The sequence below is a fragment of the Durio zibethinus genome, chromosome 8 (assembly GCF_047325235.1).
Source record: "Durio zibethinus cultivar Kanyao isolate XHJ-2024 chromosome 8, ASM4732523v1, whole genome shotgun sequence".
Taxonomy (NCBI): Eukaryota; Viridiplantae; Streptophyta; class Magnoliopsida; order Malvales; family Malvaceae; genus Durio; species Durio zibethinus.
In genome coordinates, this window is record NC_143169.1 from 3,764,568 (window position 1) to 3,791,146 (window position 26,579).

The window sequence follows — 26,579 nt, forward strand, 5'->3', positions numbered from 1 at the left end:
CAATTTCATAGAAATGGGTGTTTTTACCGTCATAGAACTGATAGACCAAGCTCGAGCCTTCGATATATTTGAAACCAAAATTTGGATACCATGCAACTTCTTCAAGAAATTCCTTGCTTAGGAAGAACGAACTTGCTTCATCTAAGATGAAATTAGATTCCTTGAGAAACAGGTTTTCGGAGTTGAAGAATTTTGAGGCAGCAAGAATTGGTAAGCATACAACAAGCCATCAGTCAAAAGTAAAGATTGCTGTCAAACTTGAACTTTAGATAATAGATTCATACAACCATTTATAAGAGGTGACAATCAACAGGTTTAATATTCAAATGATTTAGTATTCGAATCCCAGTACCTACAACTCATCTTTGAGCTACATTCTCCTTTTATACCAAAAATAGATTGATGTCTCGTCAGATTCTATTGTGAAACAAGAAAAATTGTTTTCCACTTTTAGGAATGAAGGGGCTTCGACTTCAGAACAGGTAGTGAAAAAATTCTGGAGTGATAAATAAGTCATCCAAGAAATGAGGCTTGCAGCACTTTTCGTAAAGGTAAGTTTGTTTTGCAGGTTAGTGAAGCTGAACGACTGAATACACGATTGAAGATCCTTGAAGAAGAAAATGAAATTTTTAATCAAGCATTCTTAAGACAGTGGGGGAAAGCAAAAAAGTAGTTAATAAAGTATGTCAGCTGCTTCAGACACTGAGCTACAGCCTCCACCCTAAGGATTAAGAAGATGGGCACAGATCCAGCTATGAATCTTTGATCATCAAATCTCCAAGGTATTCCATTTTTGAGCAATTGGTTCAATTTTTGCTTTTACCATTACTTTATGTTTTTTGGAAACAGAATATGGGTTTGGACAAATGATAATAATATTAAGGAGTATACAAGGACAAGTTGGAGGAACAGCAGCAAGCAGTTTGTCACAAGTTTTATTGGCAAATCCAGGTTCCAGAGATCCCAACGCCTAGGTATCAGCATTTCTCGTTCAGAGTTACACAATTCACTCATATGAGTTATTTTATCAACTACTATCATTTTAAAGGACTTCGAATACTCAAGTAATTTCCAATCTTGAGAAACTCTATTCCAGAATTAACAATCGCTTAAATTTAAGATTTTCCCCCATTTTTCACCTTATCTCTATCACTTGGACTAAAGCTCACAGGTAATTATATCCTTTTTGCCTGACCACATATATTTCGTTTAAATTTTGATTCACAGATCATTATTTACTGTTAATCATATTGGAAAAGAAGCACACAGAGATAAAGATAAACTTAAAAAAAAAAAAATCAAACTGCAGCAAAGTTTTCCCGAAACAAAAAATCTCCATGAATGAGATGAAATAAGCATAACTAAACAAACAAGAAAGGACATGATTCTATTTTCCCTGAAATTGAACTTTGCATTAATTCACGTCAAAGAAGAAATACAATTTGCATTAAGGCGCTACAACCCAGATTCTTTATGTTTGATACAAACCAAAATGAGTTCAAAGTACTTACACGTACAAATCAAATTTCTCCTCTGCAACCACCAGAACCAAAATAATCCCTTCTAGAATTTGCAATAGCCATGCTTTTCTGATGCACTAACTTGGGGTGATCCTGGATCCGATGCCCCAACCTACCACGATAAGCATAACTCTTTACACCACTTGCATTGGTGATTGCATCCACATTTTCCATTGGATCATTGAGCTCAGCTAAGACAGGTGGAATCCTCTGTTTGGCTTCTTGTAATAAGTGCTTCAAAAGAAGAAAGGTTGTCTCAATCTGATTCTTGTTTATAAATGTTGTTGCAATTCCTGTTTTACCACAAATTCCTATTCGTCCTATTATATGGAGGACATAGTTTTCAATTTCTGCAGGCACATCATAATTGATCACTTGTTGAATATCAGGAAAATCCAAACCCTTTGATGCAACATCAGTTGCAACTAAGACATCATTCTTGCCAGCTTTAAAGGATGAAATGGCATACTCTCTGTCTTCTTAGTCCTTGCCTCCATGAATAGCCACAGCTTCAACTCCTTTCAAGAGGAGATATTTATGAATGTCATCCACATCAGCCTTATTCTCACAAAATATTAGAACGGGAGGAGGGGTTTTTGTAGGCATTCTAGGAGCTAAACAATCTTCGCCTCTTGCTTCACATCCTCAACCTCCTGAATCACATCAAGTTTTGCAGATCCCCCTCTTAACACTAACTGGCTTTACAAAGCACTTCTGGCAAAGTTCTGAATTTTGGTAGGCATGGTTGCAGAGAACAAAAGGGTTTGCCTTTGAGCTTTAAAGTAGTCAAATACTTCTCTGATGTCATCTTCGAAGCCTAAATCCGCTAGTCTATTGGCTTCATCCAATGTCAAGTACGTACAGAAGAAAAACCAATTGCTTGAGTATCATTATATATCTAGAGGGAAGAAAGTTTAATTTAAAAGACATACATATAATCTATGTTTTGGGGATAAAAAAGCCAGCTTCAACAGATTCAACACATTTGCTAACTTTGAAAATAAGTGCTGGTATTAGAAAAAAAAAGACAAAACAAAACGCAGAAGCACCTAAGATTGCATGGTGCAAGTTTAGTGTATCCAAAGTTTTTTATTTATTTAAGCTTAATAAGTAAATCATGCTTATGCATTTTATGTCTGTTTGCCATAACCCAGGGAAGAGGAAAATAAAACTTTTCCGTTTCTGTAGTTCTGTCCGAGTTTCCATGTCCTTGAGCTTGAATCATAAGCAAACTAATTATTCCATAGGTTTCTTTGATTATTTTTATCTACTAATTATTTGTACCAAATTTGACGTGAAATATTATATAACCCGTAACATGAGAAACATCATTTGTGCTGAACTTTTTGATATAAATGTTTTAATGCATGCTGTGATTGGTTTCTTCTTTTTCTTTTTGCCCTTTCGTTTTTACCATATCAACCTAATAGAAAAAACAAATTGAGTTGTATTTGTTCAAGTCACTGAAACCAAACTGTCGTTACTATTGCGACTTCAACTGTCTGTCCGTCTTGCTTTGACTTTTTTTTTTTTTTTAGTAATAAGATTTTTTTAAGCAATTTCTCCTTAGATTAAAAGCTTCTCCCTCTTACAAGTCATTTCATTATAGAAAAACAGAATTATTTCATGTCATTTTAATTGTTTAATATTTTATTTTATTTCATTATTATTTTAAATATTTTTTATAAATTAATTTAATCAAATGTTAATAATAGATATGAAGAGAAACTCGGGCATCTTTTTAGTATATTATTAAAGTTGTCCCCTAACACTGAGATGGGACACCTATTCAATGTAATTAAAAATAATTAAGGGATAGATTTGGTATTCAAATTAAGTCAATCTAAATTTGCATAAAAATATTAAAAGAATATAACATATAAATAAGTTTTTTTTTTTTTGTGAATAAAGTTGCATTAAAGAAAAACCAACAAAAGTCCCCAGGTTACACGTAAAGTGTTTTGGGAAACATAGTTCCCATGGCATCAGACAATAACAAAGGAGTTAACAGTTTAGGAGGCTTTTCTAGGAACAGAAAGGATGAGTTCATAGAGGATCCCTATTTAGCCAACTGATCCACAGAAGAGTTAGCCTCCCTAAATGTGCTGCACCCTCGTGTTCTACATGCCTCCTAGCAACGACCTGCATCATCAACAATAGAGTAGTAAGTATGATGGCAAGAAACACTCTGCAAAACAAACCTTAAGACGGTTTGAGAATCAATCTCAACAATAAGGTTGTTGTATCCCCGATTGGAAGCCATACGCAAACCATCCCTGAGACCCTATAACTCAGCACACACTCTGGTAGTGGTTCCCAAGTTATGAGCAAATCTAAGAATCTAGTTGCCAAGCTGATCTCTAAACACACCGCCCGCCCCGGCCTTACCAGGGTTGCCCTTAGTAGATCCATCAGTATTGTGTTTGATGGCTTTCAGAGGAGAAGGTTGCCAACCAATATTAATTTCACAAGAAGTCTTTGGACGGTTGACAGAGCCACTAATAGCCCAAAACTCCTTAACCCGAATAATCAGGTAACTTTTCCACCCATCAGGTGTTTTAGAAGTCTTATGGAAAACCAATTTGTTCCTTCTGAGCCAAATCATCCAAAGAGCAAAGGAGAAAACAACTTTCCAAGGAATATTGGATATGTCCGAATCAACCATGAAATTGCAATTTGTGAAAAGTTAGCACTCAAAGTCCATACTGAAAGATGAGAGAATGTCTTGGGGAACGGTAAGAGTATTCCAGAGTTCTCTAGTGCTAGGGAAATCTCTGAGGCAATGATCAATAGTTTCCCTTTCCCTATTATATCTCGGGCAAAGAGGGCTAACTTGCAGTCCTCGCTTGCACATTGTATCACGAGTGGCAATTTTCTGGTGATTGCAAAGCCAAATGAAGTGTTGGATCTTGGGAAGAGAAGGAATTCTCCGAATATCTTTCCATAACTTCTTCATCCCATCAATGCATCCTTTAAGCATGTTATAAGCCAACTTAATAGAGACGAGGCCTGTTTGGGAAAATTTCCAGTCAACAATATCCTCCTTAGTATTTTCCATTTGAACAGGGATAACAGTAATCTTATCAACAATCTCATCAGGAATAGAAGCGCTTGCACGTGAGAAATCCCAGCGCACTGTAGAGGAGACAAAGTCCTTGACAGCCAGGATTTCATCATGGGGGTGCCAAGGGCCAAAGATTTTTGTATGTAGCGGACTAAGGCCAATCCAGTCATCTGACCAGAACAAAGGCTTGGGCTCCCGATTTAATAATCCAATTGATACCACGTTCAAGTATAGGTGCACTTTTGCATATGCCAGCCCAAATGGGCAAGCAAACCTTTCTAATGAACTGACCATTTCTGGTGTTTTCGGCTTTAAGAACCTTGGCCCAAATATTCTCAGGTTCAGTGAGGAAGCGCCACCATAATTCGGCCATATTGGCATCATCAACCTCTCTCGTATCCTTGAGGCTAAGACCTCCTTCTTTCGGTAAAGTAGCAGTATCCCAGCTAACCATATGCATTTTCTTATGATTATCATTGGAGCCCTAGAGAAAGTTTCTACTAACTCTGTTAATCTCCTCACAGGCAAGACATGGAGATCCGCTCTTTGCATGTAGTACGTGGGGACGGCATTAACCACAGACCTGAGGAGGGTAGTTCTACCAACAAAAGAAAGGAGGTTAGCTTTCCATTTCGATAACTTTTTCTTGACAAATCTATACTTGGCTGCACTTCTTTTTCCCCAGAACAAAACATCTCCATGGACGAGATGAAAAGCACAACTAAACAAACTAGAAAAAACATGATTCTATTTTCCCTGAAATTGAACTTCGCATTAATTAACGTCAAAGAAGAAATACATTTTGCATTAAGGCGCTACAACCCAGATTCTTTAGTTTGATACAAACCAAAATGAGTTCAAAGAACTTAAACCAGAACCAAAATAATCCCTTCTAGAATTTGTAATAGCCATGCTTTTCTGATGCTCTAACTTGGGGCAATCCTGGATACGATGCCCCAACCCACCACAATAAGCACAACACTTTACACCACTTGCATTGGTGATTGCATCCACATTTTCCATTGAATCATTAAGCTCAGCTAAGACAGGTGGAATCCTCTGTGTGGCTTCTAGTAATAAGTGCTTCAAATGAAGAAGGGTGTATCACTCTGATTCTTGTTTATAAATGTGGTTGCAATTCCTGTTTTACCACATCTTCCTGTTTGTCCTATTATATGGAGGACATAGTTTTCAATTTCTGCAGGCGTATCATAGTTGATCACATGTTGAATATCAGGAAAATCCAAACACCCTTTGATGCAACATCAGTTGCAACAAAGACATCATTCTTGCCAGCTTTGAAGGATGAAATGGCATACTCTCTCTACTTATAAACAATAAATAGAGATATTTATGCATGTCATCTACATCAGCCTCATTCTCACAAAATATTAAAACAGGAGGAGGGGGGTTTTGTAGGCATTCAAGGAGGTAAACAATCTTCGCCTCTTGCTTCACATACTCAACCTCCTGAATCACATCAAGATTTGCAGCTCCTTCTCTTCCAACATTAAGAGTAATTGGCTTTACTATAGCACTTCTGGCAAAGTTTTGAATTTTGGTAGGCATGGTTGCAGAGAACAAAAGGGTTTGCCTTGGATTTTTAAAGTGGTCAAACACTTCTCTGATGTCATCTTCAAAGCCTAAATCCACTAGTCTATCTGCTTCATCCAATGTCAAGTACCTACAGAAGAAAAACCAATTGCTTGAGTATCATTATCTATCTAGGGGGAAAAAAGTTTAATTTAAAAGGCATGCATATAATCTATGTTTTGGGGGTAAAAAAGCCAGCTTCAACATATTCAACACATTGGCTAACTTTGAAATTAAGTGCTGGTATTAAAAAAAAACAAAACAAAACGCAGATGCACCTAAAATTACATAAAAGCAAAAGTACATACAATAAATAAATATAAACCAAAATTAATAACAAAGAAAACCAAAAGGAAGTACAAAGCCTTTTCCCAATAAATGTAACCGCAAGAAATTAACAAACAAACCAAAATTAAGATCACTGTGACAGATTTGACACCATACAATAACTTTGAAAATAAACGCAAGAAAAATTGCAACATAAAGCAGAAGTAAGTACACTACATGTTTTCACCATACATAAAGAAACAAATAGCACTACATTTGCAAAAGTACAAAGAGATATTTAAACATGTGAGAACAAATTAAATGGCAAAACAAAAGTAATAGCAGTTTGGTCCCCAAACCAAGCATCTATAGCATTTAGAATTTCTGATCCTGTCAAATGCATATTGAATTCGAATATATATTGAATTCATGATCATGAGACTAAAAGTAGCAGGTTAGCTAATTGACAATGGTGTTACCAAAAGCGTTGAAAAAAAAAAAAATCATACCTGCAATTGTCTAAATTCATCCTCTTCTTGGCAAGCATATCCTTCAATCTCCCAGAGTAGCAACAACAATGTGAACCCCCATCTTCACAACATCCAACTGAGACCTGATATCAACACCACCAATATAAAGTGAGATCTGAGTTCTGGATACCCAGATTTCCTCATAGGTACTAAAAACTGCTCCACGACTTCATATATCTGCCTAGCAAGCTCTCTCGGAGGACAGACAATCAACCCAAAAGGACCTTCTCCTGGAAGTATTGGCATCATCATCTCCTCCTGCAATGCAATCATAATCAATGGAAGCACAAACACAAGTGTTTTCCCTAACCCCGTAAATGCAATACCAATCATATCTCTTCCAGACAAAATAACAGACAGGCCTTAAACTTGAATTGGAATTGGTTGCACAAGTCCCTTTGCCTTCAACTTCTTCAATATTGGATCCAGAAACTTCATATCCTTAAAATTCTTAATAGGAAGAGGAATATCTTCCCCATCAACAATAATATGTCATTGCTTTGGAATCAGATCCCTATCCTTTCTGGATATCCTTCGAATATGCAAAGGCGGTTTCCATCCAGTCAACAAGGGTTCTGTATAAGTAATCCCTTTCGCCAGTTCTCGGACTGACATAAGCGTTTTTTTATTGGATAAATGTTCAATCATCTTTTTTTATTGTTGTACAATTTGTTCCATTTGACTGATCTCGGGTTGGTCCTTCTTAAGCTGAGTAGCTTTTACGAGTAAACTAGGTTTTACTTCAGCAAGATTGGATTTTTCAGTTTCATCGTCAAGAACAGAAAACTTGCCCTTCCTTTGTAGGATTTTTTGAGCTTCCATGGCTCGGCGTTTCGCTACCGGAATACACTCAACGTAATCATCATCTTCCTCCATTTTTATATTTTTTTATAACCCAAAAAAACCCCTAAATAATGATGTTCTGATTACGGCGGAAAAGGTTTAATAAAACAATCAATTGTCGAAGTAATAAAGCATAAAGCCCTAAGATTTTCTGTGCATTCGATAACGAAGTTATGCTAGAGAAGGAAAGGGAAGAAAGAAAGTCTAACTTAAAGTTGGGAATAAATACCTTGGCGTCTAAAACAACGAAGCGAAAGCAGAAGCGGTGGTGCAGTGACGGATGGCAGGTGGTTGTTGCAATTTCCCAATGAGAGAGACAAGGAGGAAAAGGAATTTAAGGAGTTCTGTGATAGTGGAAGGATCTGATACAGACTTGAGTTGTGAAGCTACGTCGTGTTTTCTGTGCATAAAATGAGGATGGAGCCGAAAACCAACTTTATTATCTCTAGCTCGGAAGACCCAACTCCAAACTGTAGGGAGCTGTCCAATGGGCTGGTTGGATTCGGCTTGGATGTTGTTTGAACTTTGAACTTGTCATTTGTCAAGGACGACCTACATGAGAGAGCGGCGCCACGTATTCTTCTGAAACGTCCTAAAGAGTAAAGCCTACATAGGGAGCAAACCAAAATTTAACCTCATGTAATTTAGTAGATTTTTTTTAATTACAAATATAGATTACATTCACAATCATATAAATAAATCTATCAACAAATTAAAACATAATTAAATAAATCCAATAATAAGTTGAAACAAACCCACATACAATGGGACTTAAACTTAGGATCTCATAATTCTAAGACTTCTTTTTTATTACTAGGTCAAGCTCGATTGTATTTGTGTATATTTATTTCACATCGAATATATATAAACTTATAAAAATTATAATATCACAGTTTTTGTTGACACGTTAAATATAAATTTTTTTTTTTTAATTTTTGCAAGTTATTATCACGTGTAGTACCTAAACTTTGAGTCAATTTATATATTGATCTCTAAATTTAAAAAATTTTTAATTTAGTCTTCAATTGCTCAAACGTGTGTCGATATGGTCCCTCCGTCTGTTGGATCATCTAAAATGATGGTAAATCTTACGTGGCATGACATATAATCTTTCAAAATTGTATTACGTGAAATTTTTCAAAGATTTGAATAGATTATGTGGAGGAAGACCAAAATTTATTTTCTCTCCTCAATCTTTTTTTATCCCCATTCTCCTTATTTTTATCACCAAACTTTCCCATTTCAATCAAATCTCCACCAAGCTCTAACCTTTACAACTCCACAAGGTTCTTTATCAAAGGCCAAAATTTTCATGTCCAAATCTTTATCAAAGGCTATAAGTTTTTTCCCTACTCTCCTCATTCTCTAAACAGTGCTTCTACAGCTTCTTTGCGTCCAAAGTAACCAATTTCAAGAATGAAATCAAAAGGTAAAATTTTCATGTCCAAATCCTTAGATTCCAACAAAGTTTAAGAATTTCTTCATTATTGACAATTTCTTTCATAATGTGAGATTTAGTAAACTTAATAAGCTCATACAAAACTTTCAGGCAACGGGCAACTATATAAAATGCTATGTCTTTTCAGATCCGCATTGTGCAATTTGGGTAGTCAAGGATTGACTATAAAATCGAAAAGACTTTCGATTTTAGGATTAAATCTATAACTCGCTGTAGACATTCATTTGTGTCCAAGATGAATTGAGGTCGATTGTATGGAATGTTACTATTTTTATAATGTTATTATATATTATAGTATAATACATTATATTGTATATTATTATTATTATTATTATTACTATTATTATACATTAGTATTATTATTATTATATACATATTATAGTGTTATTATTAAGCTTATACTATAATAATAATAATAATAATAATATTATTATTATTATTATTATTATTATTATTATTGCTTTTCTTCTTTCCTGTTTGGTCGAATCTGCTCATTTCGCAAGGAAATCCGAATCTAAAATTGGTCAGACCAAAAAATCAAATCGCTATAACTGCTAAAATCAAATCGAGACCTAGGATCATGCTCAAATATTTAAGCCTTTTTTATTCTTTTTGTACCAAACTGAAAGTATTGCCTGAAATTGGTAAAAAGCCATTAAAGCCATTCCATGCCAAAGATAATGCCCTGAGCGAAGCCAGTTCCCTTACCATCGAAGGAATAATCCCAACCAAATTATTTGAATAGGCGCTATAAGGGTGTTATAACCTTCCCTATATGTAACCGCACTCCCGAATCTAAACTTTGGTTTCGTAGATTATAATATACTATTTAAAGATAACTAAGTCAATCTTGAGATTCTCCTTTAAATAGGATAGATTCAATTAGGTGGTTAATCACACCTAAACAAAAAAGATTGCTGGTGACTCCTTCTAATCCACATCTAGTGGTAGATCCATGGATCTATACGTTATTACACTCATGATTAAACCCTTGTGAGACTCAATTTTCTAATTGAGCAGTAACCAAACCAACTTGTCCCCATTCTTCCATGGCTCTTTCAAACCCTTTATCAAGCTCTTAATGCTCTCATGGTCAATCTAGGCTTGAATCTCATACTTAATTAAACCAGTGACATAGGAGATGAAGTGAGATGAGACTTGATGAGTTAAGAAGCTACTGAAGCTGTAACTATGATTTCTTTTGAAGGTTTCAGCAAGGGTTTTGAAGTCAACAAGGTATTGGAAAAGAGTAAAGAGATGAGGTTTTTAGAGAGAATTAAATCAGACTCTGTTTCAAGATCGATGAGGGCTTTAATGGCAGATGGATGATGGGTGGTCAAAGTTTATTTTTCCTTAGTCTTTTGCCTTTTTTGTTTTATAATTTGTTTAAAAACCATAAAAAAATTCTACATAATCTATTTGAACAATAAAAAAATTTTACGTAATATAAGTTTGAAAGATTATCTATTATGCCATGTAGGATTTACTATCAATTTAAATGGTTCAGCAGACAGAATGACTACATTGACAAACATTTAGGCAATTAAGAACTCGATTAGAACTTTTTAAAGTTTAGGAATCAATATAGAATCTAGCCCAAAGTTTAGGGGCCATGCGTTTGCCAAGCCTATATACGATTTTTATTAATATTATAAATGATCTTTGAACTATAGCAAAATATTTAAAGTGATACTTAAATTTTAAAAATCTTCAACATAGTACTTGAACTATGAATTTGTTAACTACTATTATACTTTGAGGGTTGTTTGTGTGTCATATGTTATCATTTAGAGCTAGCCACATTAAGTGTGAGTACTACATTAGTTAACAAATTCATAATTAATGTACCACATTAGAGATTTTTAAAATTCAGATATCATATTGAATATTTCACCATAGTTTAAGAACCATTCATAGCATTAACCTTTTTCTAAATAAAGTTTATGAAGTTTTTTATTAAAAATGATTCAATAAAAATTAAAATCAGTAAATTGAAAAGTCTTGTTACATAGATCAAGAATACAAATTTTGAAAAAAAAAAATAAAATTTGATATATTTTTTAGATAAATATTTTTAGTAAAATAATTTGACATAATTTTTACTGTTGAATTAATACTCAACAAATTTGAATTATAAAATATAATTTTAATAATTTTTAATTGAATTTTATCAATCTATCGGTTTTGAATTTAGTTTTTATTGAATCATTTTTAATAAGAAAAACCTTTACAAATTTTTCTTAAAAATTTTCAAATAAAAATTTTCTTGTTTTTTATAGTTGAAAATCAAATGCCATTGCCATAAAGTAAGAAAGCTCAAAAAAGAATATTTTTTTAATTTTCAATAAGTAAAGGAGTTTGATTATACAAGGAATGATAGAAGAGAAATTATTTTATAGAAGGAGGAGAGAACGAGGGGAGCATATCACCTATAATTCTTTTTATTATAATATTTCAATTGTTTAATAATAATAAAAAATTATTTAGGGTCTATCATTTGTAAGTGTGAACTCCACATAAATTTTTTTATGGGTACTATACAATTTCAAATTGTAATTGATTAATTATATTACAATAATTGTAAGTGAAATAATCAGATCCATTATATCATGAACTATAATGAAACATTTAATATGATATTTAACTTTTAAAAATCTTCAATATAGTACTTGAATTATTATTTTATTAACTAATATGGTATTTGGAGGGTTACTTATACCATGTATCATCATTTGGAACAAACCACATTAGGTGTGAGTATCATATTAATTAATAAATTCATAATTTATGTACCACATTAAAGATTTTTAAAGAGCAGATATCATATTAAATATTTCATTATAATTCAATAACCATTCATAACATTAACCTTTTTTTTAAATAAAGTTTATGAAGATTTTTATTAAAAATGATTCAATAAAAAGTAAAATCAAAAATCAAAATTGATAAATTAAAAAATCTTTTTACATAGATCAAATATACAAATTTAAAAAAAAAAAAAATTTGATACTTTTTTTAGAAAAATATTTTTATTAAAAAAATTTGATAAAATTTTTATTGTTAAATAAATGCTCAACAATTTTGAATTATAAACTATATTTTAAATAATTTTTTACATAGTATGAATCTTTTCGTTGAATTTTATCAATCTATCAATTTTGATTTTAGTTTTATTAAATCATTTTCAATAAGAAATTTATAAATTTCACTTAAAAATTTTCATATAAAATTTTCCTTGTTTTTTATAATTGAAAATCAAATTCCATTGCCACAAAGAAAGATAGTCCAATTTTTTTTTTTTTTTTTAATTTTCAATAGGTGAAGATGTTTGGTTATACGAGGAATGATAGAAAAGATGAATTATTTTATAAAAGATAGAGGGAATAAGAGAAGCATATTATCAATAATTCTTTTTATTACAATATTATAATTATCTAATCATAATAAAAAAAAATGTAGGATTTATCATTTATAAGTGCGGATTTGACATAAATTTTTTATAGATATCAAATAATTTTAAATTGCAATTAATTAATTACACTATAATAATTATAGGTAAAATACTCAAATCCAATTATATTATGAACCCAAACCCCTCCCCCCCCACCCACCAAAAAAAAAAAAGCAATTGTTGATTTTCAATAGGCAGAGGTAGAGATGGTATTGGGGAAGAGACCAATATATGTTTTTTTTTTTTTCACCATATAAAAGATATTCCATTGGCTTAGATAAGAATTGGATCTGAGATGCAATACATCATGAAAGCCCAAAAAGAAATGATTTTTTAAGATTAGAGGAGTGGATGATATGTGGTTTTTCTTTTTAAACAACCCCCGATAAAATTACTAGTTTAGACAAAAAAAGGAAGACTTTTGGTCAAAAAATTCATATAAAACAAATAGGTTAGATTAGTATATATATATTTTATTTAAATCATATCATACAATTATATTATTAAAAAATTTATTTATTATAAAATAATTAATTTATTAAAATAAATATCCACTATTTAATTATCACATTATCACATGCAATATGTAATAAGTTATTAATTTTTTTCAATAATATGATTAAGTATCATGGTTTCAATGAAAAAAATACAATTTTTTCTCATAAGAGAGATCTAGTTTAATAAGAAAGTGAGAGATGAGCATGATAAAGAGGCGGGATGAATTAAGTGCAAGAGCTAAAATTTTCATCTTAGGGCTTAATTTAAATATATTAAATTAAAAAATAATAATAACCACCTATTTTATGACTAAATCATTGAGATAAATATTGTGTTGAAAGCACAAAATACTATCTTAATGTTATAAGAAACTACAAATCCATAAGAAACCAATTAAAAAAATTTGTTACCAATAACAACATAATCTTTAAACAATTTAACTTCTAATGAAATTTTATGTACTTTTGTTAAAGTAAATCAGGAAAAGTTGCAAATAGACATAGAAGATAAAATATAAGTAAAATACCTATTACGGCCCCAACATCTTGTTATTTTTTTCATAAATGCTTCAGTATTGAAATTTATTATATAATGTATAATCAGAAATATCTATATACCTACCCTCATATGAAAATATTATTAAAGTTTGCACAAACCATTTTTCGATTCAGGAAATAATATTTTGACATTAGAATGAAAGAAAAAAATCGTAAAAAATAGTTATAATAGTGAAAATTCTTTAAACTTTATCTAGAAAATACATGACTTATTATTATTATTTTTGTCCAATGTGACTCTACCCTTGATTGGATGGGGCAAAAAAAATTTTTCCTTCAATAATATAATAATGCTAAATGAAAATATGCCAAATTTTGTTGACCGTGTGATGCTTAAAAGTCAAGTGAACAATATTTAAATTTGATTGTGGAAGGGGTTGTTTACTTATAAAACAAACTAGGAATAATACCCATTATTTGTAAGCATAAACAAGGACTCAAGAGTCATGACAAATGACAAGCATTTATGGAAATTACAAACACAATTGATGGGCATGCAAAAGATAGCTAATTCCACAATTTGCCTAGAGTATCGTAAGCAAAATAATGGCTAGAATAGAGGAAATTCTCAATGAAATGGAACCATTTTCTCCGCCAAAAAGGATTGATGAAGAGAACAGTCACGAAACCCAACAAAAACATGAGATATGTCACACCAAAGCTTGCATAGAACGCAATAGAATCAACTTCAAACCATTTCCCTTGTGTTTCATCTGAAGTAACAATTGGCGAGTATGGTGTGGGGCAGCTTTTATTTAAAGGCCATCCACAAAGCAATGGATTTTCTTCATAACTACTCTCTTCAAATGTTGCAGATCGTTTGGTGGATGGAATTTCACCAGATAAATTGTTGTGTGTCACATTGAAGACTTCCAAACTCATGAGGTTGGTCAGCTCTGATGGGATTTCCCCACTCAAATAAATGTAGGAAAGGTCCAAACTTTCTATTTCAGCAAGCTTCGAGAGAGAAATTGGAATGAATCCTACTAATCGATTGTGAGACAAGTTCAATGCATGAATTGAGGATAGATTCCCCAACGCTGAAGGGATTTTCCCTGTTAGATTGTTGCATGACAAATCAAGTCCCAACATCAAATATAAAAAGCCACCCTCGTAAAAGTAAAGCCTATTTTTAGTGACAAAATCAAACTCAAAGTGTATCACTGGTGTGTATGAAGAGTCAAGGTCATCTAACGTATGTCTTAAGAGTTTTCCATTTATAAGATACGGTGGACGATGATAGAAAATACTAAGCACTTTTGGACCTCTCTTTACCTTGATCTTCCCCAGGAAGATATTATAGAAACATTGAGGTAGTGGCCCAGAGAAAAGTTGTTGGAAAGATCCAGAATGCTTAGATTTGTCAATTGACAAAACAGCTTCGAAATTAAACCGCTTAGAAAGTTTTTCCCTAATGAAAGGACTCTCAAGCTAGGGAGTGTTCCATTAATATTGCAGGGAATACTACCAGACAAGTTGTTATCTCTAAGATTCAACACCATCAGAGCCGAGAAATTGAAAAGAGCAATTGGTATTGATCCCCAAAATTGGTTCCCTTCCAAATTAAGTTGCTTTAAAGAATCCTGATTAAAGCAGTAAGGTACGGGTCCCTTGAGAGAGTTGTAAGAAAGGTCCAAGTATTCGACAGATAAAGGTTTCTCTTTACAAGGAAAGTGGCCTTCAAGAAATTATTGCTCAGAGCAAGTATCCCTAAGCTCGTCAAATTACCAATCCAACTAGGAATTTCACCTTCCATTTGGTTATTGGTGACATCAAAAACTTCTAATGACGAAAGTTCAACATTGTTTGGTAGAGATAGACTACCTGTGAACTGATTGTCTCTCATCTCAAGATATGATAGCTGACTCAAGTTAAAATGGGAAGAAAATACTTCACCTTGAAATTTATTAGGTGATAACCACAAGAGTCCCAAGTTTGTGCACCAGGTAAGCAACTCCTTAGGTACTTCTCCTGAGAAATTATTAAAGGACAAATCCAATCCCTCCAAGTTTCTTCTGACACAAATTGAGGATGGGACATGTCCTTCAAAATGATTATTGGACAAATTAATAAACATTGCATTTGAGAATATTTTTCCGAAATCCTCTTGAAGCTGCCCACTGAAATGATTGCTAGAGACGTCAACCCATTGAATATCTCTCATAGAATTTGCTGGGAGATAAAATTGACCGGAAAAAGAGTTCTCCCTTTGATTTAAAAGTTCTAACTTAGTTTTGTTTTCAGCTAACCAGGTAGGGAACATACCACTCAACTTATTGTGAGAGAGATCAATTGCTTTTAATCGATACTGGTAAAGGAGAAACTGAGGAATATTTTTCAGATTACAGTTAGAGAGTTTTAACGTCTCTAACTGAAACGATAGGCTTTGATGTAGATGTTCGGCATCTGTCTTCAATTTGTCACCATCACAAGTAAGCACGATTACCTCAAGCTTGGAGTGATTCATAAGTAAGCTAAATTTGAATGAGCCTTCAAAATGATTGCCACTAAGATCAATGTAACGAAGAGAAGTCATATTGTTTAGGCATGAGGGAATGATTCCTTGAAAACTATTACCGAAAAGATGCAACTCTTGAAGTTTATTTAGTTCACAAATACCTGCAAAGGAAGAAATGTAGAGGATTATTTACATGAAAACATTATATATAATTCAATGCTAATTAAAATTTGTTGTTTCTGAAAAGAAAACTTACAATTTAATCGCTATATATATTTGGTACATGCCTTTTAGTATATATATTTAAGCCTTGTTTATTCTTTTTGGACCAAACTGAAAGAATTACCTGGAATTGGTAAAGAGCCATTAAAGTCATTCCATGCCAAAGATAATGCCTTGAGCGAAGCCAGTTCCCTTACCATCGAAGGAATATTCCCAACCAAATTATTCGAACTTAAATCTAATATCTCCAGTTTTGTTGAAGACTTCAAATCTATCACCAAACAAAAATAAATAATGGTATTCGAACGCCTAAAACTACAACAAAACCTTGAAAACTTCACAATCTATAATAATCTATGAAAGAAAGGTACATAGAACAATGCAGGCACAATAGAGTATCCCTACCTAGCCGCTACCAGTTAATTCTTAAGAGCATGACATGTGTCTTAATTTGCGTTTTAGAGATTTTTTGCTTTTCTTTTACAAATTCAGGTAGACGACTAATCCTGGTGAGGTGAGCAGTCACTCGTATCGTGCCATAACTCCAACAAAAGCCAAATTAATGAAAATGAATAGTATGAGTGGCGATTTGGCCCTCACTGATGGGGCACGAGTGACTCCTCATTGCATTGGGAGTCACCGTACCAAGTCTATAAATACCCAGGAGAGAGAACAGGTGAAAAAGAAGGAAGAAACAAAAGGTTCAAGGAGGTAAGAGAAATTAGAGTAGGGACCTCATGGTTTCTTAGACCTACTTGCTTGCTTTTCCGATTTATTTTTTTTAAATAAACCAAATGATATTTTTGCAAAATATTATTTTTTTAATTATTTTTTTTACAGGATTAATGTAACGATTGGTTCTTAAATTATTATAAAATGTTTAATTTAATATTTAAATTTTAAAAATTTTTTAATGAAATATCTAAATTATAAATTTATTAATTAATATAATATTCATCTTTAAAATAATTAATCTCAAATTATGAACATGACAGACAAATAATTTTTTAAGTATTATATTAATTAATAAATTCATAATTTAATTATTATATTCAATATTTCATTATAATTTAAAAATAATTTATGACACTAATCACTTTTTATAAGATGGAAAAAATTTATAATGAAAATGACTTTATTTTTTCAAAAAATTAACTATCACTATGCATTTAAGCAACTTTGCATAATATCATGTATCAAAAGAAACATTGCAGAGTCTTTTAGCAATGTGCATAGATATACATTTACGTGTCAAAATTTTTTGATCATACAATTTGTAACAATATTTAATTACTCTCAAGGAACAAAATATTTATAAAAGACATGTCGAAAAATCTCCAAATCATATTTGAAATTCCAAAATTTTTATCCATTTTCATTGGTTACATGTCAGACGTGTGTATATATTTGGGGGGCCTTCTAAGTTGTTGAATGTCAAATCCAATGACTTCAAGTTTTTCAAAACAGATAATTCTGCACAAAAATGATAGTCAATAACCAACAAGAATAACATTTAAAACAACATTTGAATTAAATTCCAAACCGGACTTTCTTCTCCTTTCAGTAACAATAACAAAAAATAAATGCATTTGATAAATTTTTTATTTAAAAAAATAAAAATAAAATAATGCTTTTAAAAACATTGGAGTTTATTACAAGCTTGTTGCTTACATTATCTTTTTTTTTTTAATTATTTTTCGGACTTTTGATATGTGGGTATTCCACTTGCCATATTGCTCCGAACTTTTTTTTAATTAATACTAAAATAAAAATATAAAAAAACTATTATTAGAAAATTAGAAAATTATATTAAATATTTGACTATACTTTCTTTTCATAAGTATTTGACTAACACTTTAAAATAAATAATTAAACATGGAAAAAACTTACATGAAGTTTCATAAGTAAAGTTCATAAAGTTTATTATTAAAAATGAGTAAATAAAAATTAAAATTAAAAATCAAAACTAGTAGATTGAAAGATATAATCATATAAATCAAACATGTAAATTTTAAAAAAAATTAATAAATCTTGATATATTTATTAAATAAATTTTTTTAGTAAATATATTGATAAAATTTTTACCGTTAAATAAATATTAATCAAATTTAAATTGTAAATAATATTTTTAATAATTTTTTATATATTATTGATATTTACATTAAACTTTATTAATTTATTGGTTCAGATTTTTTATTAAAGTTTTTATTTACTTATTTCTAATAAAAAATTTCTCAAACTCTACTTATAAAACTTCTTGTAAGTTTTATCCATTAAACATGCATGTAGTATATGTGGGTGTGTAGGTGTTTGTATGAAAAAAGTTAATATATGCTAGAAATATACTAAATATATGGCTTAAAAATACTTTTAATATATCATATATGTTAAATTTTGTTGATTATTCAAATATAACTGTTTTTTTTAATACATATAAAAAATTATTATTTAATATTATTTAGTAACTCTGTTATAAATTATTAACAAAATTTTAATTTAACTACACTAAAGATCAAAACTAAATAATACTACCTAATACTTAAATGATGTTAATAGCAAATACTAGAAGTACCTTGAAAAGGAAAGGATCCTTGCATGTGAGTGTCACTTAGAATCAAATTTTTAAGAGATGTGAGCGCACTTAAAGACCGCAAAGAGTTATTTGAAAAGTAGTTGCCAGAAAGATCCAAAGTCTCCAGCTTTTGTAGTCTCAACAAACCATTTGAACCTGTAATCATATATATGTATAATTACAATTATCAAATTAATTAGTCAAATAAATTTCAAAAATACTTGAAATTATAGCAATTTATTAATTAAGGTACATATATTCATTCAGGAGGATAAATGTTATAAAGCATTTAGCAGCGCACCTTCCTTCTGAATCAGATTAATCCCATTCCCACTTAATTTGAGAATCCTTAACTCCTTAAATGGTTGGAATATAGATAGGTTAAGCATAGATGGTAAGTTGTCTCCATAAACACTTTCGCCCACATTGCAGAGAGAAAGTTCGATGACATGACCCGTGGTGTTGGCGCACTTGACACTCTCCCAGCGGCAACAGTCTGGATCATCTTCACCCCATGAACGTAGAACAAAATAGTCTGCATACCCATTTGATTGGAAGTATGCCTTGATTTTCAATAGACTCCTCCTCTCCTCTTCATAGCAAGCTTGGTGCTCATGGAATTGGACCAACAACAATAATAACAAGAACAACTTACACAAAGCCATTGATTTCTGGTTTGAAATCTGATGCTACTACCGGACGCATGCACTCAAGCTAAGGTTTAAATATATAAAAAAAATATTCTGTTTTTTTTAACAAAAAAATTTTAGTTTAAGAATAAATGGAGAGGTTACTGTTAGATGTCATCTTTTTTATAATTTAGCTTCAAAGCTATGATAACATGACAACTGCGTTTCTTGGGAATTGAATATTGATCTAGCATAATTTTTGTTGCTCTATGAACTTCATTGCGTTCTTCAATGGCACATATATACATTCTGATTTGCTTATGCTGCAGCAACTGGAGCTTGAAGCAGCAAAAATGGTCAGGAAAATTGAGCTTTTTGAAGCTTCTCAAAAGTATTAGATACAGTTTAATGCTTCTTCCAGACATGTGTTTTACTTGGCACATTCTCTCAAGTATGAGGTCTGTTTGAACTTTGATATTTTGGTGTCTCAGGAAGCTCTTGGGTCAAGGTCTAGGTTCGTGCTCTGTCAAGGAACTTCAAAAGGTTGAAAGCCAGCTAGAATGAAGCTTCAGAAACATCAAGGCAAAAAGGTTTGTGAGCAGCAAATTGAATTGCCCTTTTTCATGTCATGTCTTAGCAACAAAATATAAGAATGTACAGCTTCATTTGATTTATGCATTTGTTATTTATCTTTTGATTTATATTCATATATTTTTTTACTTTTTTATTCGTATTTTACAAAAAAAAATGTAAAAATAATATCAATCATACTAAACCTAAACGAATGCAATGAATTTTGTTACGTCCAATATGTTCCAGGATTATTTATTCAAGGAGCAAATAGAGCAACTAAAAGCAAAGGTATGACGTCAAAGAGTGCTAAGATTGTGAAGGTTCAGTCTATTGGAGTCCCTACAATTCCAACAGATGAATTGAAGGAAATCACAGATAACTTTGGTACAAATTCTTTGATTGGAGAAGATTCATATGGTAGAGTCTATTATGGAGTTCTTAAAAATGGGCAGGCTGCAACAATCAAAAAGTTAGATGCCGGCAAGCGACCTGATGATTAGCATGTGTTGCTCAATTTTATTTTTTTTGTGTGATTATTTTATAGGTATATACATGGATTTCAATTGAATGAATAAAATTTTCTTATTTTATTTTATTTTCTTATTGCAGGATGTATTCGTTTGCAGATTTTTTCAAGTTTAGACTTTTGTCTTCTTCAATGTTTTCTGCTCTTTAGATTATCAAAGAGTATTTAGGCATATTCCTGGTATGTATGATTTTTATAGTTATAGATATACTCTATTTTGTTCATTAGCATATATTTTAAAGTCTGAACATTTTTACAGTAAACTACATTTTGAAAAAGATTTTTATTCAAATATTGCAACCAATTGCGAAATTTGTGTAATCCAAGTCAGTGATTATAACATGTATTCATTGTAAGTTCCATTGGAACCAAACTTCATTTTGTATCGATTTGTCTGATAAGAATTGCCTCCAAACTGCCAATTTGGTGCCAGGCCATAAAGATTATTACAGTAGCTGAATACTAATAGTACTTACGCTCAACTCCCTTTTTCATTTTGTGAACATATATATTTTATTTTCCGCATGCACTCATTTTGCACAAATATTCTGGTGACCAATTGTAGACAGTAAGTTCCTTCTGTTTTACATACAGAAATATTTGGTTTGACGCTGCAACCGTCAATACTATTGCACCACTTGTGGAAATACCTGCTGGAAGTGTTCTTAAATCTGCATTGGCAAGGGGTCTTTCGTATGCACTCTCCACATCTTTAATGCACCCAGTTGATACTATAAAGTCATATTCTTCAGTTTAATACTATTTTTACATGATAAAATCTGCCTGTTTGTGGATCTTTGGCTTGATGTTTTTTATTTTTCTTGACACTGAACTTTGAAACTTCAGGTGGGTAGGTGTTTATTGATTGAGCCATCCCAGAAATACCTCTAAATGAACAACTGGCAAGATGCTAGGTGAAAATTATGAGGAATGGTGAGTGAAGAACTTCCCTGTTTATGATTAAAAGATACTAATTTTGGTTTGCTTAACAGTCAAGAATTTTCACTCACTGATTTTAAGCTAGGGAGATTGACTGATCATACAGGTGCACAGGATGGCAAATATTTAAAGGAAACTTCTGTTGTTTCTTTAGTTCGTCCAGCTTTGGTGGTGAAGAAAGCTCAAACGACAAGCTCAAATTTTCATACTCCCTGCCGTCAAGTTTTTGGTTGTAACAAGGATCTTAGCTCCTCCAAAGATTACCACAAGAGGCATAAGGTTTGTAAGGCTCACTCTAAGACAGCCAAAGTCATTGTTACTGGTATTGAACAGAGACTCTATCAGTAGTGTAGCAAGTTAGCCTTTTTTTTTTTTTTTGCACTCTTTGGCCTTTCAATTTGATCTAATTGTATCTGAAATTTTCTCCCCTATTTTTTATATCGTTTTTGGAAGAAGTAATTGGTGATAAGATATAAAGGATGTATTTTAACAAATGAAAGAGGCTTGCCAGCCTTTAAGCTACAAAGACATGTAGTGCTGCTTTATTTGTTGTGTAAAAAACACCGTTTTCTAGATTTCTATCTTCCCCTTGAAGGATTTCTTTCTCTTTCGGTGGTTGAATCATGCATGTCTCATACCCATAGGTTTGTATTTTTCAGTCCATGATGACAGTTAACAAGGTAATACTTTAATTTTATGGTTTCAACAATGTACAGGATGCGGTTTTATTCTGCAATTCTACTATATGATTTTGGCAAGGTTTCATGGTGCAAGTTTAGTGTATCCAAAGTATTTTATTTATTTAAGCTTGATAAGTAAATCATGCTACTACATTTTATGTCTATTTGCCATAACCCAGTTAAGAGGAAATAAAACTTTTCCATTTCTGTAGTTCTGTCCAAGTTTCCATTCCCTTGAGCTTGAATCGTAAGCAAACTTCATTATTCCATAGGTTTCTTTGATTACTTTTGTCTACTAATTATTTGTACCAAATTTGACGTGAAATATTATATAACCCGTAACATGAGAAGTATCATTTGTGCTGAACTTTTTGAGATAAATGTTTTAATGCATGCTGTGATTTGTTTCTTCTTTTTCCTCTTTCCCTTTCGTTTTTTACCACATCAATTTAATAGAAAAAAACAAATTGAGTTGTATTTGTTCTAGTCACTGAAACCAAATTGACCTTACTATTGCGACTTCAATTGTCTGTCCGTCTTGCTTTGATTTTTTATTAGTAATCACATTTTTTTAAGCAATTTCTCCTCGCATCAAAAGCTTCAATCGCCGCATATCTTCATCGTACAAGTCATTTCATTGTAGAAAAATAGAATTATTTCATGTCATTTTAATTGTTCAATATTTTATATTATTTTATTATTATTTTAAATGTTTTTACATTTTTTACAAATTAATTTAAGCAAATGTTAATAATAGATTCGAAAAGAAGCTCAGACATCCTTCTAGTATATTATTAAAGTTGTCCCTAACATTGAGATGGAGGACCCCTATTCAATGTAATAAAAAATAATTAAGGGTTAGATTTGATATTCATATTAAGTCAATCTAAATTTGCATAAAAATATTGAAAAAATATAAAATATAAATAAGTTTTTTTTGTTTTTTGGTGAATAAAGTTGCATTAAAGAAAAACCAACAAAAACCAATAAAGTTACATGTAAAGAGTTTTGGGTAACATAGTTCCCATAGCATCAGACAATAACAAAGGAGTTAAGAGTTCAGGAGGTTCTTCTAGGAACAGAAAGGATGAGTTCATAGAGGATCCAAGTTTAGCCAACTGATCCCCAGAAGAGTTAGCCTCCCTAAATGTGCTATACCCTTGTATTCTGCATGCCTCATAGCAACGACCTGCAATCATCAATAATAGAGTAGAAAGTATGATGGCAAAAAACAACCTGCAAAACAAACCTTGAAACGGTTTGAGAATCAATCTCAACAATAAGGTTGTTGTATCCCCGATTGGAAGCCATACGCATACCATCCCTGATACCCTATAACTCAGCACACACACTGGTAGTGGTTCCCAAGTTATGAGCAAATCTAAGAATCAAGTTGCCAAGCCAATCTCTAAATACACCTCCCGCCCCGGCTTTACCAGGGTTGCCCTTAGTAGATCCATCGGTATTGTGTTTGATGGCTTTCAGAGGAGGAGGTTGCCAACCAATATTAATTTCACAAGAAGTCTTAGGACGGTTGACAGAGCCACGAATAGTCCAAAACTCCTTAACCCGAATAATCAGGTTATTTTTCCACCCATCAGGTGTTTTAGAAGTCATACGGAAAACCAATTTGTTCCTTCTGAGCCAAATCATTCAAACAGCGAAGGAGAAAACAACTTTCCAAGGAATATTGGATATGTCCAAATCAACCATGAAATTGCAATTTCTGAAAAGTTAGCACTCAAAGTCCATACTGAAAGATGAGAGAATGTCTTGGGGAATGGTAAGAGTATTCCAGAGATCTCTAGTGCTAGGGAAATCTCTGAGGCAGTGATCAATAGTTTCTCTTTCCCTATTACATCTCGGGCAAAGAGGCCTGACTTGCAGTCCCTGCTTACACATTGTATCACGAATGGCAATTTTTTGGTGATCGCAGAGCCAAATGAAGTGTTGGATCTTGGGAAGAGAAGGAATTCTCCAAATATCTTTCCATTCCTTCTTCATGCCATCAATGCATCCTTTAAGCATGTTATGAGCCGACTTGATAGAGAAGAGGCCTGTTCGGGAAAATTTCTAGCCAACAATATCCTCCTTAGTATTTTCCATTTGAACAGGGATAACAGTAAGCTTATCAACAATCTCGTCAGGAATAGGAGCGCTTGCACATGAGAAATCCCAGCACACTTCAGAGGAGACAAAGTCCTTGGCAACAGGGGTTTCATCGTGGGGGTGCCAAAGGCCAAAGATTTTTGTATTTAGCGGACTAAGGCCAACTCAGTCATCTGACCAGAACAAGGCTTGGGCTCCCCATTCTGATACCACGTTCAAGGATCGGTGCACCTTTGCGCATACCAGCCCTAATGGGCAAGCAGGCCTTTCTAATGAACTCACCATCTCTGGTGTATTTTGCTTTAAGAACCTTGGCCCAAATACTCTCAGTTTCAGTGACAAAGCGCCACCCTAATTAGGCCATATCGGCATCACTAACCTACCTCATATCCTTAAGGCTAAGACCTCCTCCTTCTTTCTGTATAGTAGCAGCATTCCAGCTAACCATATGCATTTTCTTATGATTATCAGTGGAGCCCCAGAGAAAGTTTCTACTAACTCTGTTAATCTCCTCACAGACAAGACAAGGAGATCCGCTCTTTGCATGTAGTACATGGGGATGGCGTTAACCACAAACTTGAGGAGGGTATTTCTACCAGCAAAAGAAAAGAGGTTAGCTTTCCATCTCGATAACTTTTTCTTAACTTTGTCAACGATGAATCTATACTTGGCTGCACTTCTTTTTTCAGAGATAGAGAAGCCAAGGTAATTTCCAATGCTATCGAATGGAAATTCCCAAATGCTACCTCTTCCACCACATCTACGACATTATGAGCCACTCTTGATATATATATTTATACCCATTCATGTGTCTGCTAAGTGCTATGCATTTCTGCAACCAAAATGAGATAAGAGATGTAAGTTCAACATTTGACAGAACAATATTAAAAGATGTTTGGAAAGTGCCCTTTGGGGATGATTTAATATTAAAAGATGCTAGTACATAAGCTCTAGTAAAGTGCAAAATGTAAGAAGTTAGATTGTGGAACGTTCCAACAATCTTAGTAGGTGATTTTATTTTTAACTATTAAATAAAGTCAACAGTCTGCTTATTTATAGCATTTAATTTTGCAATTATGTATCATATATAATATTATATTACAAGAATATAGTTATTAGATAAGATTTATTGATGTGAACGTTTATGTAAACAGCTTTTCTCTTTTCAACGTATAGAAAAATTCTTAAATTTATTTTTATATTGTCACATAAGATATTTTTTAATTTTAGATTATTTATAAAATTATATATTTGAAAAATTATTTAGTTATCAAAAACTTTCAAATGGAAGATCAATTCATATATAAAATAAAATTTATTATATTATCTATAATTAATTCTCTATTATATTTTACTGCAAGTATTGTTCTAATTTTAGCTATTTTTTTTACAGCATATCTTGATTTTAAATTTTTAAGTGTTGGTTTTACGTTATCAATATTTCTTTGGGCTAATTTAAATTTAAAATAATTAAATAGATAAAATTATATATTTAAAATAAAAACAAATTATAATATAAATTTAAAAATTTAAAAGTTAATTTTATTTAATTCAGATTTTATTAGCTATGTAGATATATCTTATTTTTTTTAATTTTAAAATTTCAAAATTAGATTTTTACCTTCATTAATTTTTTATATTCACTAATTTTTAAAATGTTTTAAAATTTAAAAACATAAATATCACTTATTATATTTTTTAAAATTCAAAATATATTTATCAATTTGAAAATTATCTGTACACTTTAATTGTCATGCAATGAACCTATAAACGGTATGTGTTACATCGTTAATATTTTTTCAATTTACAATTTTTCTTTGAAAGGTACACTATTGCTTTTATAATTTTATTCTTATAAAAATTTAATATTTATTTCAATTTATTTTTCTTTTAAAACACATTTACTAATTAACTTTTTTTTTCATATTTTGTTCAAAAATTTTGATCAATTATCATAGAGTGGTGATCCGCTCATAGATTTTTATTAAAATTCTTCTGTTTTTTGGAAATTTATAAGAAAATATAACTTTTTAAAAATCTTTTTTTTAAATTGCATTTTTTAGATTCTAGGTGATTTTTTTCTCATTTT

At 31.8% G+C, this 26,579-nt stretch overlaps 2 pseudogenes across 1 annotated transcript; both read right to left on the reverse strand.

Annotated features, from left to right (window-relative positions):
- Positions 1–1,520: 1,520 nt before the first annotated feature.
- LOC111307979 (DEAD-box ATP-dependent RNA helicase 35-like) lies at positions 1,521–8,038 on the reverse strand (annotated as a pseudogene). The gene is made up of 3 exons (XR_016343987.1): positions 6,954–8,038; positions 5,999–6,268; positions 1,521–2,118 (listed from the first exon to the last, which is right to left on the reverse strand). The product of XR_016343987.1 is annotated as a DEAD-box ATP-dependent RNA helicase 35-like (transcript).
- A 933-nt stretch (positions 8,039–8,971) lies between these two features.
- Positions 8,972–10,604, reverse strand: LOC149517324 (uncharacterized; annotated as a pseudogene).
- Positions 10,605–26,579: the final 15,975 nt, after the last annotated feature.